The sequence below is a fragment of the Myotis nattereri genome (assembly GCF_964212035.1).
Source record: "Myotis nattereri genome assembly, chromosome: 1".
NCBI lineage: Eukaryota > Metazoa > Chordata > Mammalia > Chiroptera > Vespertilionidae > Myotis > Myotis nattereri.
In genome coordinates, this window is record NC_138075.1 from 124,622,585 (window position 1) to 124,638,670 (window position 16,086).

At 40.1% G+C, this 16,086-nt stretch overlaps 1 pseudogene across 1 annotated transcript; it reads right to left on the bottom strand.

The window, feature by feature from the left end:
• Positions 1–11,343: 11,343 nt before the first annotated feature.
• On the bottom strand, positions 11,344–15,660 carry LOC308528648 (sentrin-specific protease 3-like; annotated as a pseudogene). Its single transcript has 2 exons — positions 15,652–15,660; positions 11,344–12,229 (listed from the first exon to the last, which is right to left on the bottom strand). The product of its transcript is annotated as a sentrin-specific protease 3-like (transcript).
• Positions 15,661–16,086: the final 426 nt, after the last annotated feature.

Below are 16,086 nucleotides of genomic sequence, written 5' to 3' on the forward strand. Positions count from 1 at the left end.
TAACCTATTTATATTAAAACTAGAGGCCCAGTGCACAGATTCGTGCACCAGTAGGGTCCCTCGGCCTTGCCTGTGCCCTCTCATAATCTGGGACCCCTCGGGGAATGTTGGAGAGCCGGTTTCAGCCCCATCCCTGCAGGCCAGGCTGAGGAACCCCACCGGTGCACGGGTCTATGCACGGGCCTCTAGTATGCATATAAGATCTTTGCTTAATCTCTTCCCATCCTCCTCCCTCCCCCATTTCCACTGAGATTCATCAGTCTGTTCCATGTTTCCATGCTTATGGTTTCTGCTCCTGCATTGAGCATCTGCCCCCTGGTGGTCAGTGTGTGTTATAGCTACAGGTTGGCTAGTCTCTTAGGCTTTTATATATATAGATCCATGGCAATCATGTCTGATAGCATGACAGAAACTGAGATTAAACCCAATTGTCAACTCACATTTTGACTCAATTGAGCAGGTTGAGTGCTGGCAAGGAGGCAAAATAAAACTGTCCTGGTTAGTGGGACTGTAAATTCATAATGTTAAGGGGAAAAAGGAGAACCATACCACAATTCTTTATGATGTCTGCTTTTCCATTCTCTCAAATGACAATTTCATATTTTCCTTCTGTCCTCAATCCTCCTACTTTAAGTCTATACATAGTTTTGACTATTATTTTTTTAAAATATATTTTTATTAATTTTTTTACAGAGAGGAAGGGAGAGGGATAGACAGTTAGAAACATTGGTGAGAGAGAAACATCAATCAGCTGCCTCCTGCATACCCCCCACTGGGGACGTGCCCGCAACCAAGGTACATGCCTTTGACTGGAATCGAACCTGGGATCCTTCAGTCTGCAGGCCAATGCTCTACCCACTGAGCAAAATTGGTTAGGGCAGTTTTGACTATTCTTTACGCTGTATTTCTACATACCTTTTTAAACAAGTGTATTAATTTTGCAAAAAATAAAGTAATTCCCCCAAATCATATTATCTTTCTACTAAAAATAAAAATAACTGTTGTTTTATTGAATTTATTAAATTCATAGAGCTATTTCCAGGACATTATTATCTTATATAATAAAATAATATGCAAATTGACTGAACGGCTAAACGACTGGTCGATATGACGCACACTGACCATCAGGGGACAGATGCCCAATGCAGGAGCTGCCCCCTGATGATCAGTGTGCTCCCACAGGGGGAGTGTCGCTCAGCCAGAAGCTGGGTTCATGGCTGGTAAGTGCAGTGGTGGTGGTGGGAGCCTCTCCTGCCTCCACGGCAACGCTAAGGATGTCTGACTGCCCCCAAGGGCTCCTGGGCTGTGAGAGGGTGCAGACTGGACTGAGTGACACCCCCTAAGTGCATGAATTTCATGCACTGGGCCTCTAGTCTTTAATAAAAATATACATTATATCCCTCAATTTATTTCTCTCAATATTTATTGTTTTTATTGTAGAGGATTTGCTGATGTTTTGCTTGATGTTTTTCTTAATAGTTGATGGCTTTGATGCTATGGCAAATACTATCTTTTTAATTTATAGTTTTCTTCTTTCATATAGAAAACATAATTGATTTCCTACATTGACTTTACAGGTAATGACTAAATTTTTAACTAACACCATAAAATATCTTTAGAATATTCTTATATATTTCTTTAACTTGTTTTTTTTTTAAATATATTTTATTGATTTTTTACAGAGAGGAAGGGAGAGAGAGAGTTAGAAACATCGATGAGAGAGAAACATCGATCAGCTGCCTCCTGCACATCTCCTACAGGGGATGTGCCCACGACCCAGGTACATGCCCTTGACCGGAATCGAACCTGGGACCTTTCAGTCCGCAGGCCGACGCTCTATCCACTGAGCCAAACCGGTTTCGGCTTCTTTAACTTGTTTTTATTAACTTGGATAGGATTTCACTAACATGTCAAACTCATTTCAAAATTATAACTTTTGCTCAAATTGTCTGCTTTGTCTAGAAATTGTTTTAAATTTAGGAAAAATAGTTAAGGAAACTTAAACAACTCACTTGTAAATTCAACAATAATTTATTTATTTTTCTACTTGGATCCAGGCATGTTCTGAGGTACTGTGGATTCAAGTATGCAAAAAACAGACATTCTTATTGCTTACCCATATTTAATGAAACCAATATGTAAATAAAATATATAATTATCTACCCAGGATCAGGTGATTCCAGAAAAAAGCTTGGAAGATAACTTTTAAACTGAGATAAATATATGACTAGGCTAAGCCAAATGTACAAATAAGGATATGTATAAATTCTTTTAGTGTTTTGCCTCAAAACATGTGATTATACTTTCTTTAAAAAGAATGAAATTCTGTTTAGCCCCATATAGTCTTATTTCAAATAACAGAATTCTAAATTACCATACTTTGGACCTTTTTAGTGTTTTTAAATGAACTAATACATATGAAATAGGCACATTTATGTTTGTAATTAGAAAATATTTTGATTTTATTTGATTGCTAGTTACACATTAAAACTCTACAGTTGAGAACACATCAGTATTCAAATAATCTTGCAACACTTTAGATTCTAGTGTGAATATTTTTACTAGTAAATTCTCATCAATGACATTTGTCAAGCAGTTTTGGAATGTTTGCCTAAACCCTTACATGAAACAAGTACCTTTATTTTACATGAAATATACATATTATCCTTTCTAATAAAGAGGGAATATGCTAATTATGCTAATTGATCCTCACACCATTGCAAATATGGCAGCACCCACAGCCAATAAGGAGGAAATATGCTAATTGACTGCCCTGCCTTCAAAGATGATGGCACCCACAGCCAATAAGGAGGGAATATTCTAATTGACTGCCCCACCCTCAAAAAGGAGGCACCCACAGCCACCAGATAACCAGCAGGGGAGCGCAGTTGTGGGCAATCAGGTCAGCATGTTCTCATGGGTCATTTTCACTGTGGCTTCCAGCATTCTTCTGTTTGTTGTTCCTGCTGAGAGGCATCCACTATTTTCTCATAGTTTCTGTACCTGTATGTCTCCATCTTGCATATTGTTGCAGCTTGCTGTCTCAGGTTTTACTTTGCATGTAATCTTTTCAGCTTCTGACCTATTGACTCAGTTTCTCCATGTCTTAAATCAAAATAAAAAAATGTAAATATATTTGTTTGAGCCCTTTTGTGCATCTAGTCAAGTGCAAATTCTCTGCACAATAAAAAGAACTGATGCCGTCTGTGTCAGATATACACCTGTGATAAAATTAGGTATAATCTGGCAATGGGTAGGGCAATGTATAGTACATTGCTACATGTTAATAAGAATTTTTACTTGAAAAGCTTCCATGGATGGGAACTAGGTCTCACAAGCATCCCGAGAACACTGTTTTCTGCTATCTTTACTTATTGAAATATCTATTTAAAATTATTTTTCTGGTTTTCCTCTTTGCTTGGTCTAGTTCACTATTTCCAAAAACTCTTTGATCTATCTTACTTTATTTTCCAATGCTTCCCTCATATATTTCTGAACATGTACAATGACATCCTAAGTGCTAATTCTAACAACATCTTTGAACCTATTTAACAATTGAAATATTTTCCACTATTGAAATATTATTAAACATGATATTTTACAAATTCATTTTGTCATTATTTTGTCCTGGTGCTTAAAATCCTTCCATATCTTTTTTTTTTTCACAAGGGCCTCTTTCACTGCAATTCTACCAATGTTACTTTTTAGTGGTCTGTATTTGATCTGCTTTTTACACTACATATTCCTATGTATAATATCATCAATAGTCATATGTCTTGCTATGATTTTGGAATGTATATTTTCAATATAAACTTCTATCATGAGTTACAGAACTTTATTTTTATTGTAACTATAATAATAGACTACCCATTAATTAATTAAAATACTAATAGAAGAAGAAGTCCCAATAACCCCTTTCAGTCTAAATTGGGGTATACTAGTAATAATACATAAACATGCTTTCTGGTTTAAAAGACTTCACACACAAAGATTGTCCGGCATATAAAAACATCATCACAAAATATCATTTAAGTGCAATGAGAAATATATTTAGTATAATGGACCTTTCTAGATTAAACATCCATGGAGTTTGTCTTGTTTTGTTCTCTGATCTATCAAAGTTGTCAACTTGGTCACCTGTGAGAGGTCATGTCAACATAAATTAATAGATGTTTTCCTCAAATCATAGATTGTGTTGGGAATGGAGCGATGGAATAGGTAAGCTACGTGAAAGGCCAAGAAAAAAGCCATTTGCATCGATGGTGCAAAAGAAAAACTGTTAAGTAAATATGAACATGCAAAAATAATAAAAAAACAACACTTTGGCATTCCAAAGTTTTGCACCAGTGCAGGAATCAAGCGCTAGTGTTAGGAAGAAAAAATGCAGAGATCGCTGTTGTGCTTTATGGGCTGAAAAGGAAACCACTCCAAATCCTGGTGGGATCCGGGGCCTGGACCCAGGGGAAGGTCTTGTTGGTTCTAATAGAAGTGGACTTCTAAATTACTTTAGAGGCTTTACTCTGATGTTGAGGCCTCAAAGGACAATGTCTATGAAATTTACCTAAATCCATTATATGGATTTTAAGAGTCATAGACAGAGAAGCCCAGGCTAGATACATTATGTTGTGTCTAATACTAAGACAGAAGCACCTTTGCTGGTGTTTCTCTCCTTTAAAACCAATTGTCTGTACTGTCAGTTGGATCTATAGGATTTAGGACTCATATAGCTCTGATTTGATGGCCGAATGTTGGGAGATCACAAAAAACAACAGTATTGTGTGTCAGTAAGAAACAAGAGCAGTAGTGAGGGCAATAGAATGATATACAGTATGGCTTTTTTCCCTTTGCTCTTAAAGTTTGAGATGTTGTTTGAATTCTACATGCCCCTAAGTGTGATAAATGCAGCTTTTAATAGTTTTTATCTTCTGTTAAGATTTTATGCTCACAAATGGAGCCACTTGTACAGAATATATATGTAAAATTAAAGAATTATACATGTCTTTAATGATTAGCTCTGTTAGAAAAAGCCTCACAGTCTCATGATAGTTATGCCTGGTTAGAATTCTGAATAATTTATAGAATGTTTGCCAAGTGAACATAAGTGTGAAGAGCATTGTGCTTCTAGAAAGAAGGAAAACTTGAATAAATGAATTAAGGCATGAAACAGCATGGTATGTACAGGAAATTAGGAGTTTAGTAGTTATGTAAAATGTGTTCAAAAACAAACAAACAAAAAGATATATTTGTTCTGTTATCCATAGACCAAAGCAGTTTCAAGCAAAGAGAAAACATTTAGTAAATAAATATATAATGAATGAATATATGGGTACAAACATTAATGTGAAGTGGAGAGAAAGTTGAATCAAGTGAAAAGGTAAGAAAGGTTAATTTATAAAGTTCCTTGTAGGCCACACTAAGACACTTAGATTTAACTTTATAGTAAGACTAGAGGCCCTATGCATGAAATCATGCATGGCAGGGTGGGGGTGGGGGGGGGGGCTCCTCAACCCAGCTTGCATCCTCTCGCAATCAAGGACCTTTCGGGGGATATCCAACTGCCAGTTTAGGCCCGATCCGACAAGGATCCCTGTGGATCAGACCTAAATTGGCAGTCCCACTTCCCTCTCACAATCCGGGACTTCTGGTTCCTAACTGCTCGCCTGCCTGCCTGATTTTCCCTAACCAGTTGCTGGGAGGTGGGCCCAGCCAGGGCGAGGGGCTGTGGATGTTCTGGTCTTTGGTCATTCTGGTCGTTCTACAGTTTTGGTTGCTAGGCCTAATTATATAGGATATTGTTAAGCACTTACGTTCTTCTCAAGTTGTCTGTGTAGGCACTATGCAGCTCATCAGAGAGCAGGACTACCACATCAACCAATTCTCTAAATGCTATTTTTTTTTTTCAAATTGAGACTTGGCTATATCTCTTTAAAAGAAATTGATTAGAGATGAGGTTCATTTAAAATTGTAGAAATATCACAAAAATGAAAATCACATATCTTAAGTATTAACTTGATGCATACTTAAAAACCACAAAATAAAGGTGAAATTTTAAATAATGTAATCACAACTTAAGGCATTTTAAATAACTTCATTTAACTCAACATTAATTTCCTCATCTTATCATCTCAATTACATTTCCATTGCAAATAGCTTTACTTTGATGATTTATAATCAATTTTATATTTATATTGTGATAACAAAAATTAGTGTTTTGATGACTAAATTACTTAATGCAATGATTTCACTACATAAATTTACATAATTGCTCTGGCTAAAGCAGCTGGGGGAAAAAAGTGTATTTGGTGATGAGCCTATTTTACTGTAATGCTCTGAATTTCCTGACTTCTAATTTACAAAGACTGGGGAATAAAGTGATTTTCCCACACATATATGAAAAAAAAATGACCCTACATATGAATAATCAATTTGTACAAATTAAAATTCATTAAAATATATATCATGTATATGTTATCAATGAAAGGTCTAAACCTCAGATTTTTGGCATTGAAAAAAGTTTCAGGTTAAGTAGTAAGTACACTCACAAACAGTGTGTGTAACTGAATTTAAAAATTATATGTCACCTATCATAATGTCCTCAATACCTGTCCATATTGTTGCAAATAACAGGATTTCCTTCTTTCTCAGAGTTGAATAATATTCTACCATGTATGTATATCACATCTTCTTGTTCATCAGTAGATAGATTCCCAAAAATGAGTCAGAGAAAGAACTCCAAATGCTGCATGATATCACTTATATGTAGAATCTAAAAATGCCAAGATCATAAAAACAGAACAGAATGGCGGTTACCAAAGGCAGTAGTGTTAGAAAACTGATGAATAAGTTCTAGAGATGTCATGTACAACATTAGTGAATCAAGTCAACAATATCCTATCTAATAAAAGAGAAACATGGTAATTGGCGTAGGACCGCTACCCTTCACATTGGCTAATCAGGGCAATATGCAAATTAACTGCCAGCCAAGATGGCAGCCGGCAGCCAGGCAGCTTGAAACTAGCATGAGACTTGCTTGCTTCAGTGACGGAGGACTCCAACATTCCCCGCCAGCCGCTGCAGGCCTCTGAGCTGCAAGCAACTATGTAACAAACATAGAAGCTAAACAAAACCCCAGAAACCTGCTGGGCTTCAGCCAGCAGGATCGCAACATTGTGAGCAAAGGCCAGAAACCTACTTTCAGCAGCGGAGGCCTAAGAGCTGGAGCCAAGCCTCAAAGCTAAAGCTGGCCCAGAATAAAAATAAAAAAAAGGAGTGGTTGGGAGCTTCAGTCACCCCCAATCTGAAAACAGCCCTCAGCTCCTCACCCACACTGGCCAGGCACCCCAGTGGAGACCCCCACCCTGAAGGGGGTGTGACCAGCTGCAAACAGCCATCATCCCCTCACCCAGGGTGGCCAGGCACCCCAGTGGGGAACCCCACCATGATCCAGGACACCCTTCAGGGCAAACCAGTCAGCCCCACCCATGCACCAGGCCTCTACCCTATATAGTAAAAGGGTAATATGCCTCCCAGCACCTGGATCAGTGGAGCCGCGAGGCCTCCTGGTACTGGGATCAGCGTGACAGGGGGCAGCGCCCAAACCCCATGATCGCCCTGCGGCTCTGTGTGTGACAGGGTGCGGCACCCTAACCCCCTAATCGGCCCTGCTCTGCGTGTGACAGGGTGCAGCGCCCCAACCCCCCCACCCACACATGGGCCCTGCTCTGTGTGTGACGGGGTAGAGCCATAACCTCCCCATTGACCCTGCCCTGAGTGTGAGAGTGGCGGCACCCCAACCTCCTGATGGGCCCTACTCTGTGAGTGACAGGGGGAAATGCCCCAACCCCCTGATTGGCCCTGCTCTGTTCATGACGGGGGTGGCGCCGCAACCTCCCCATCGACCCTGCCTTGAGTGTGACAGGGGATGGTGCCCCAACCCCCCAATCGGCCCTACCCTGAGCGTGACTGAGGGTGGAATCACAACCTCCCGATCGCCCTGCTCTGTGTATGACAGGGGGCGGCGCCCCAACTCCCCAATCGGCCCTGCTCTGAGCCCGACCAGGGGCTGAACCTAGGGATTGGGCCTGCCCTCTGCCACCTGGGAGCAGGCCTAAGTCAGCAGGTCGTTATCTCCCGAGGGGTCCCAGACTGAGCGAGGGCACAGGCCAGGCTGAGGGCCCTCTCTCCCCCCCCCTGAGTGCACAAATTTTTGTGCACCGGGCCTCTAGTTGTATTATAAACTTCAAAGTTGCTAAGAGAATAGATCTTAATTGGTCTCATCGCACACACACAAAATGATAATTATGTGACATGTAACATAATAAAGGTAATAGCTAATACTAGGATGGCAACCATCTTGCAATACATAAATGTATGAAATTGATATGTTATACATTTAAACATACATTATATCTCACCCCCCAAATAAATAAATAAAAAGTTATATGTCTTCAGTGTGATGTAATGAAGAGCCATCATTATGGAATGGGCTTTGCAGAATTATGTGTGAAAAGTGATTACACTCCAGAGTTTCTTAGCATCTGAAATGTATTTTTATATTCAATGTTCAGATTAATCTTCACATAAAATTAATTATAAATTAGTGAGGTTCAATAATAACAATGTCATTGTTGCATTACATCCATTTTATACATGAAGTAAAGGTGTCTCAAGGGGAATACTTTCTTAAGGTTGATTTCATATGACACTTGATTAATGTCAAGGATTTGATTTATTGAATAAGTATTGAATATGTGTCACATGCTGTTAAAGAAACACATTCCTTGATCTCTAACTTCTAAATTAGTGCTGGTTTCTTTGTTTTTGTGTGTGATATACTCTCCAATGTAATAAATCAATTATATGCTGATAGCATGTGTTCAACACAGGAACCACATGTAGTATACTCTGTAAATGTTCAAATAAAAGCAGAAGTGGTTTACAAGAAAATTTGTTTTACATGTGACTAAGTACAGTGTTATTAAAGTGAATGAATGTTTTTAGAACATTATGGTGAATTTTTAATTAAGTTTATTGGGGTGATATTGCTTAATAAAATTATATAGGTTTCAGGTATACGATTCTGTAATACATCATCTCTATATTATATTGTCTTTTCAGCACCCTAACTCAAGTCTCCTTCCATCACCATTTACCACCTCTTTGCCCACTTGTACCTTTTCCTATCCCCCTTTCCCTCTGGTAATTCCCATGCTGGTTTTATTTTTTTTAATATATTCCATAAAGGCACATATTTTAAAGATTTTGCTATGGATTTATTTTTGTATAGTTGAATGAGTATGTTCTAATTTTAGCAAATAAATGTGTCCATCAAACTTTGCTGCAATAAAAACCCTTTGTAAAGGTATACATACAAAAGATATTTATAAGAATTCAAGGGGCCCAGTGCACGAATTCGAGCACCTTGAAAGGAACTGTGGGCCACAAGGTTGCAGTGGGCACAAGGGTGGGTCTCGGTTCATCCACCATTCCCCTGCCTGCCACCTCCCACATGGCCCTGGTCCCCTATCTGCCTGCAGTCCCACTGTAGCTGCTCCCACGTGCTGACAGTGCCAGCCCCGCTCTCACCCACTGATGGTGCAGAGCGATTGGGGCTGGTGCCAGCAGTAGGTGCGAGCGGGACCTGCACCGTCAGCAGGTGCGAGCAGTGGCTGATGCCCCAATCGCCCCTTAGGAGTAGGGAAAGTAGAGACATCCTCAAGGGCAATAGAGGCTGGAGGCCACTGCTCCCTGCTGATGGCGAAGAGCGATCGGGACTAATGACAGGTGCCAGCAGCAAGTGTGAGTGGTGGCTCCAGCAGCAGCAGCAGTTGTGAGTAGGGCCAGTGCCAGCAGCAGGTGCGAGCGCAGGGCAGGACCACGACATGCAGGAGCAAAGAATTTTTAGTAACCACCAGGGGCTCGCTCTGATGACAGTGACTAGTGTCCCGCCTTGGTCTGGAGCCCCCACTCACCTGCTCCACCATCCCACCATAGCCAATGTCCACCATGTTCCATGTTCTGCCACCTGCTGCCAACATGCCAACATGTTTCACGCATACCCCCTGGTGGCCAGTGCATGTCATAGCAACTAGTTGTTCAATTGTTTGGTTGTTCAGTTGTTCCGCTGTTTGGTCTATTTGCATATTAGGATTTTATATATATAGATTAAATGTACATGTTAATACCAATTTTATTTCATTGAAAATTTGTATTCAACAAACATGCTACTCATAGTAAACTTGATAACAATGCTTTCAAAGAAAAACATTTAAATTAAATCTCCATGGACGCTAAATGTAACTAGCAGAGGAAATAGTAAAAGAAAACCAATTTTCATCAAAATGGAGTAATCCTATAATATGCATTTTTTAAAAATCATGTCTTAATTCCATAAAGCTGGTGGTTAACCTACAGGTAATTTATTGAATCCATTAGCATGCCTTTCCATTTAGCCTCTGAAATGTATAAACATATTTTGAAGGGTATATTAAAGTCAAGCTATTCAATGTATATATTCAAATATAATTTCTCTACTTTGTGTAAGCAAATGATAGACTGCCCAAAAGCATTTGATGGTATTTCAACATCAATTGTAATTTTATAAGTTTGAGCCACTTAAGTATTTTCTTCACCAATAATATCTGTGCAAATACCTTTCATCACCATGTGAAATGGTATTCAATTATATGAAAAATTCCTTAAAGTCATCCTATATAACAAAAGCCAAGGTGGTGTCATGCCCTCGTGCGATGCCATCACAAGATGGCGATGCACACAGTGAAGGCGGAGCCTGGTGGCCACTCCGAGTGGTGAGGCATGGGGGTCCCATGGCCCTGCTCAGCAAGGAGGAGGCCCATCTCAGTGTCTCTGCCGCCTCGCATGGAGTAGGCAGGTCCCGGCAGAGAAGACGGGTCGTGGCAGGGGAGGGCAGTTGGGGGCGATCAGGCCGGCAGGGTAGCAGTTAGGCGTCGATCAGGTAAACACAAAAAAGTTTGAAGATCTGGCAGGCAGTAATCCCTTTGCCTGCCAGCCACCCCAGCACAGAGTTTCCTGGGCCCACCCATACACATGGAAGGAGGATCACTGCCCCACCCAGGCCACAGTAGTCCCCTGCAGACGAGGGAAAAGGGGCTTTTCCACGGCCACCCCCTGATGTCAGAAAACAACAAGCATTCTCTCAAAGAAAAAAAATACAGAAATCAATTAAAACATTTAAATATGACAAACCAAAGGAAATTGGGTGGGAGAGGCAAGAGAGGAAAGGAATTGAAGTTTCTTGGGAAGAAGGGCCTCCCATGTCCCCCGGCCCATTACTGAATGGGTGTGAGGCCTGGGATACGAGGCTCACACAGTGAGTTTGCAGTGACACAGCTCCTTGACGAAGTTTGGGCATGTCCTGCTGGGTGAGGCTGAATGGCTGAGACAGGGCCAGGTGCTTGCAGGACTGCAACACAAAGGCGCCACAATCACTGTCATTACTCTGCTTGGCCACGTTCATTTTGAAGTAACCTTTCCAACCTTGATGGAAATCCAGCCGGTCTTTCTTCACTGCCTCTGCCTGTAGATGCTTGGCAATATGCTTAGGGCAACAGCGGTTTAGGGTGCGCTGCGAGTCAAAATAGGTGATGGTGCGTCGACTCATATCAACAGAGATGAGGGACCAATGCACCTCCAGGCGGATGGGGATCAGCAGCAGCTCCTTATTAAAGATGTCCACGTTTTTGGTCCACCTTTTCACGCCATCATAACCTTTGATGCGGAGTTTATCGTAAAAGAAACTGTTGAAGAAATGCACCTTTTCAGGGACTGTGTCCATGACCAGGTCTCCATACATGTTCATCAGCTGGTCACTGAGCCAGTTCTGTCCATACATGGTCCCCAAGTCATCCATGGTCAGCACATGCCGCTTATAAGCCACTCGGAAGCCCCTCACCATGGCATTGCCTGGCAGCCGCTGGTAGGACTGGATCAGCTGTAACACCAGGCCCTTCCTGGAAGGTGTAGAAAACTCCTGCTGGAAAATGTCCTCCAATTTTTCTACTCCCTCATCAGTGCTAAGAAGGATGAGGCTGCCGTAAGTTTGAAGGAATTCATCTAAGATGCTCTGCACGCAGATCACATGCTCCTCCCGCAGGGGGCTATGCTGGCCAGTTTTCTCCCCGGGGCCGCTCTGCTTCTTCTGCAGTGTCCTGCGTGTGTGTGTGTGTCTGTGTGTGTGTGTGTGTGTATTCTACACACAGAAAGAGTATTATTGTAAGGAGTTTTCTCACACAGATATGGAGGCTGACAACTCCCAAAATTAGTAGTCTGAAAGATGAAAACAGAAAAGTTCATAGTATAATTTCAGTCCTTCCAAATCTGAACCCTACGAACCAATGGTGTAGTTCTAGGAAAAAGGGCAGGGGAAAAAAACCAACAACACCCAAAGTCCCACCTGGAAAGCAGTTAGGCAAGTTAGGCAGGAGTCCTTCCCCCTTACTCCTGGGAGGATCAGCCTTTTTGCTGTGGTCAGGCTTTCAGTGGACTGGAGGAGGGTCATCACATAGGGGATGACAATCTACTTTATTTAGTCCACAGGTTCAAATGCTAATCTCATCCAGAAACATCCTCACAGACATACCCAGAATAATGTTTGAGCAAATGTCGGTGTACCCCTTGGCCAGATCAAGTTAACATATACAATTAGCCATCACAACTCTGTATTTGTTCTCTGGTATCTTAATTTCTGCAAGTAATTTTGGTTAATATCCTACTTTCTTTACACAATTCTGCTTTTCTAATTCTAATTTCTTATGCTGAATACCTAGCTCATTACTGTAAAACTCTTTTCCCTTTCTATTTCAGGAAAGTATGCCTATAAAGTTGCTTATCAAATCACAGATATTTTATATGCATTGCTTTTTAAAAATCTGTATAAGTTTTATATTGGTGAACTATTGGTAAAATAATACTGCATATCAAAAAGAAAAGATTTCAGTGACATAAAATAAAAAATATTAATTTCTCTGTGTCTTTGGTACTACTAGAGAAGCTCTCTAATTTCAATTGTGTTGGTTCATTTTATCTATCTCAGCTCTGTGAAATGAATTTATTACACCCTCTAGATCCAATGGATCTGTAAGTACACCACATGTACTTGAAAAGAATTGGTATTTTTCAGTTATTCATGAAGTGGTTCTTGAAAGTTGTTGGTCCAGCTAGGGATTATACTCTTCAGATCTTTCAAAGTTGTTTTTTGTTTGTTGTTTTCATGCTCTATCAATTGCCAAGTATATAAAAATTCTCTAAATATGATACAAATTTTTCAATTTTACCTTATAATTCTTTTGATGTATGTTTTGAGACCATATTATTAGCAACATATAGTTTAAATCTAATAAATATTCACATTCAATTGAAATTTTTTCTATTGGTTTGATAATATTACTATTTTGTAATATATTGTAAATTTTTAAAGGCAATGATCATCAAAAGAGATTTAAAAAACTGTAGCTGTAAAGTTAATGAGAAATTGTATGAATATAGGGTGCCAAATGATACCCACAGTTTATGTCCTCATTAAGCAGGAAAACAAAACTATAAAATGCAGGAATCAGGTTTTTACATCCTGAATTTACTGATTAATCTTAGCATCACTAAATGAGCCAAACAAACTATGCTAAAATATAATTTAATCTTTGGAATGTTGGCCCATCAATAATGATAAATTCTGGACCAAAACTAGCCCTAGAATTAAATTAGAGAGAAACCTGCAGCATCTACAAGTCAGGTTTTGGTTGTTGTTTGTGGTAGTGGTATCAGTGTTTCTATTTCAACCTAAGATGCCCTGGTTTCATTCAAGTGTGGATTTCTCTGAAGTTTTCTGGCTTTTCTCCCATGTCAACCCTCTAAGGACTTATCAACCAGTTTCTGAGTATTAGCGATTTAACTTACACATCAGTTTCAGAACATAATTTGAGATTTTGTGAAGTCATGGGTTAGGCCCTAATGCTTATCTATAGTCTACAGAATGAGTTTTCAGATGATACTTCTCTGACAAAGCCTTCTACTATACAAAATCAATCCTATATAATAAAAGCCTAGGTGGCATCGCGCGATGCCCTCACGCAACATCGTCACAAGATGGCCACCACAATGTTGTCACAAGATGGCCGGAGGGGAGTGCAGTTGTGGGAGATCAGGCCAGCAGGGGAGGACAGTTGGGGACAATCAGGACAGCAGGGGAACAGTTAAGAGTCAATCGGGCCAGCATGGGAGCGGTTAGGGGGCAATCAGGCTGAAGTGGTTAGAAGCAATAAGGCAACAGGCAGGCAAGCGGTTAGAAGCCAGCAGTCCCGGATTATGAGAGGGATGTCCAACTGCTGGTTTAAGTCTGATCCCAGAGGGGTTGAGCCTAAACTGGCAATAGGACATCCCCCAAAGAGTCCCAGATTGGGGAGGGTGCGGGCTGGGCTTAGGGACACACCCCCACCCCTGTGCAGAATTTTGTGCACTGGGCCTCTAGTCTATATATGTAAAAGCCTAAGCAACTGTTACAACTAGTTGACAGGTTGCTATGATGTTCACTGGCCACCAGGGGGTAGACACTCAATGTGGGAGCTGCCCCTTGGTGGTCAGTGCACTCCCATAGCTAACCTCCCATTCTGCCCAACCTTCCATGGTCCCTCCCCCCTGCCAGTCGGCCCTGATTGACCTGATCGCTGACCAGGCCAAGGGACCCCACCTGTGAACAAATTCATGCACTGTGCCTCTAGTATTAATATAATTTAATACATACCTAAAATATTCTTTATTTCCACTTGAATGATAATGGATTAAAATATGAAAGATTGAAAACCTAATTTATCTTGTACAGGGCCCATTTGAACTTGTCTAAGAATTAGCCCTTTTCCTAATTAGTAGTTAATACACAGAGAGTTACTTCTCCAAGATCACACAATAAAAAATAAGTTGGTACTTTAATACTAGTCTTACTCCAGAGTCTTAATTATTATACTAGTACCTTTCTAGTATAAATAATTTTATGGAAGATTGACTTAAATATTTGTGCTAGAGCTTTTTTCTTTTTTATTATCTTTTCCTCAGTTCCTAAACTAAATATAATTATAATTCCCCATTTCTATTACTCAACATTATATTCCCTGTTGTCATACACTTCCTAATTATGTTTCAAAGTTACAAAAATATTATTAGCTATCTCAAGAACTTAAATCAAACACAAATTATAAATAATTGATAAAAATGACATTTTTAAGAATACAGAATAGGTTGTTTGGGTTTCTTTTTTGGTTTATGTTTATAATTTCTAAAATTGTAGACCACTAAGCACACAAATGACATATGTAAATATAACAAATTAAAGTGAAATACATTAGTGTCAGGTTTCCTTTCCATGAATGTAATTTTAGTATCTTAAGACAAAATTGAATATGTAATACTTGCACCAAATTACTTATTTTAAAATCTCTTTCACTATTTCTAGTTCATTAGTTTTTTAAGAATGATTACATTATATTATATATCCTATATCATACACCATACATCATATATCATATACACTAGAGGCCCAGTGCACAAAATTCATTCATTGTGGGGGGTGTCCCTCAGCTTGGCCTGCACCCTTTCCAATCTGGGACCCCTCAGGGGTCTTACTGCTGACATCGCTCTCTCAATCCAGAACCACTGGCTCCTAACCACTCACCTGCCTTCCTGCATAATGCCCCCAACTGCCCTCTCCTGCTGGCCTGGTCACCCCCAACGGCCCTCCCCTGCTGGCCTGGTTGCCCCTAACTGCTCTCCCCTGCCAGCCTGATCTCACCCCTAACTGCCTCTGCCTCGGCCCCCACCACCATGGCTTTGTCTGGAAGGAAGTCAGATGTCTGAAAGATGTCTGGTCAACCTGGTCTAATTAGCATATTACCCTTTTATTAGTATAGATTATATTATTATATATTATGTATTACATTATACACATTATCTCATCTAATTTGTACTCATTTTCATAAAGAAAAGATTATATTATTAAATCAAATAAGGAAAACTTGACCAGGTTACTAATGGACTCAATCAAGATTACACAGCTGATCT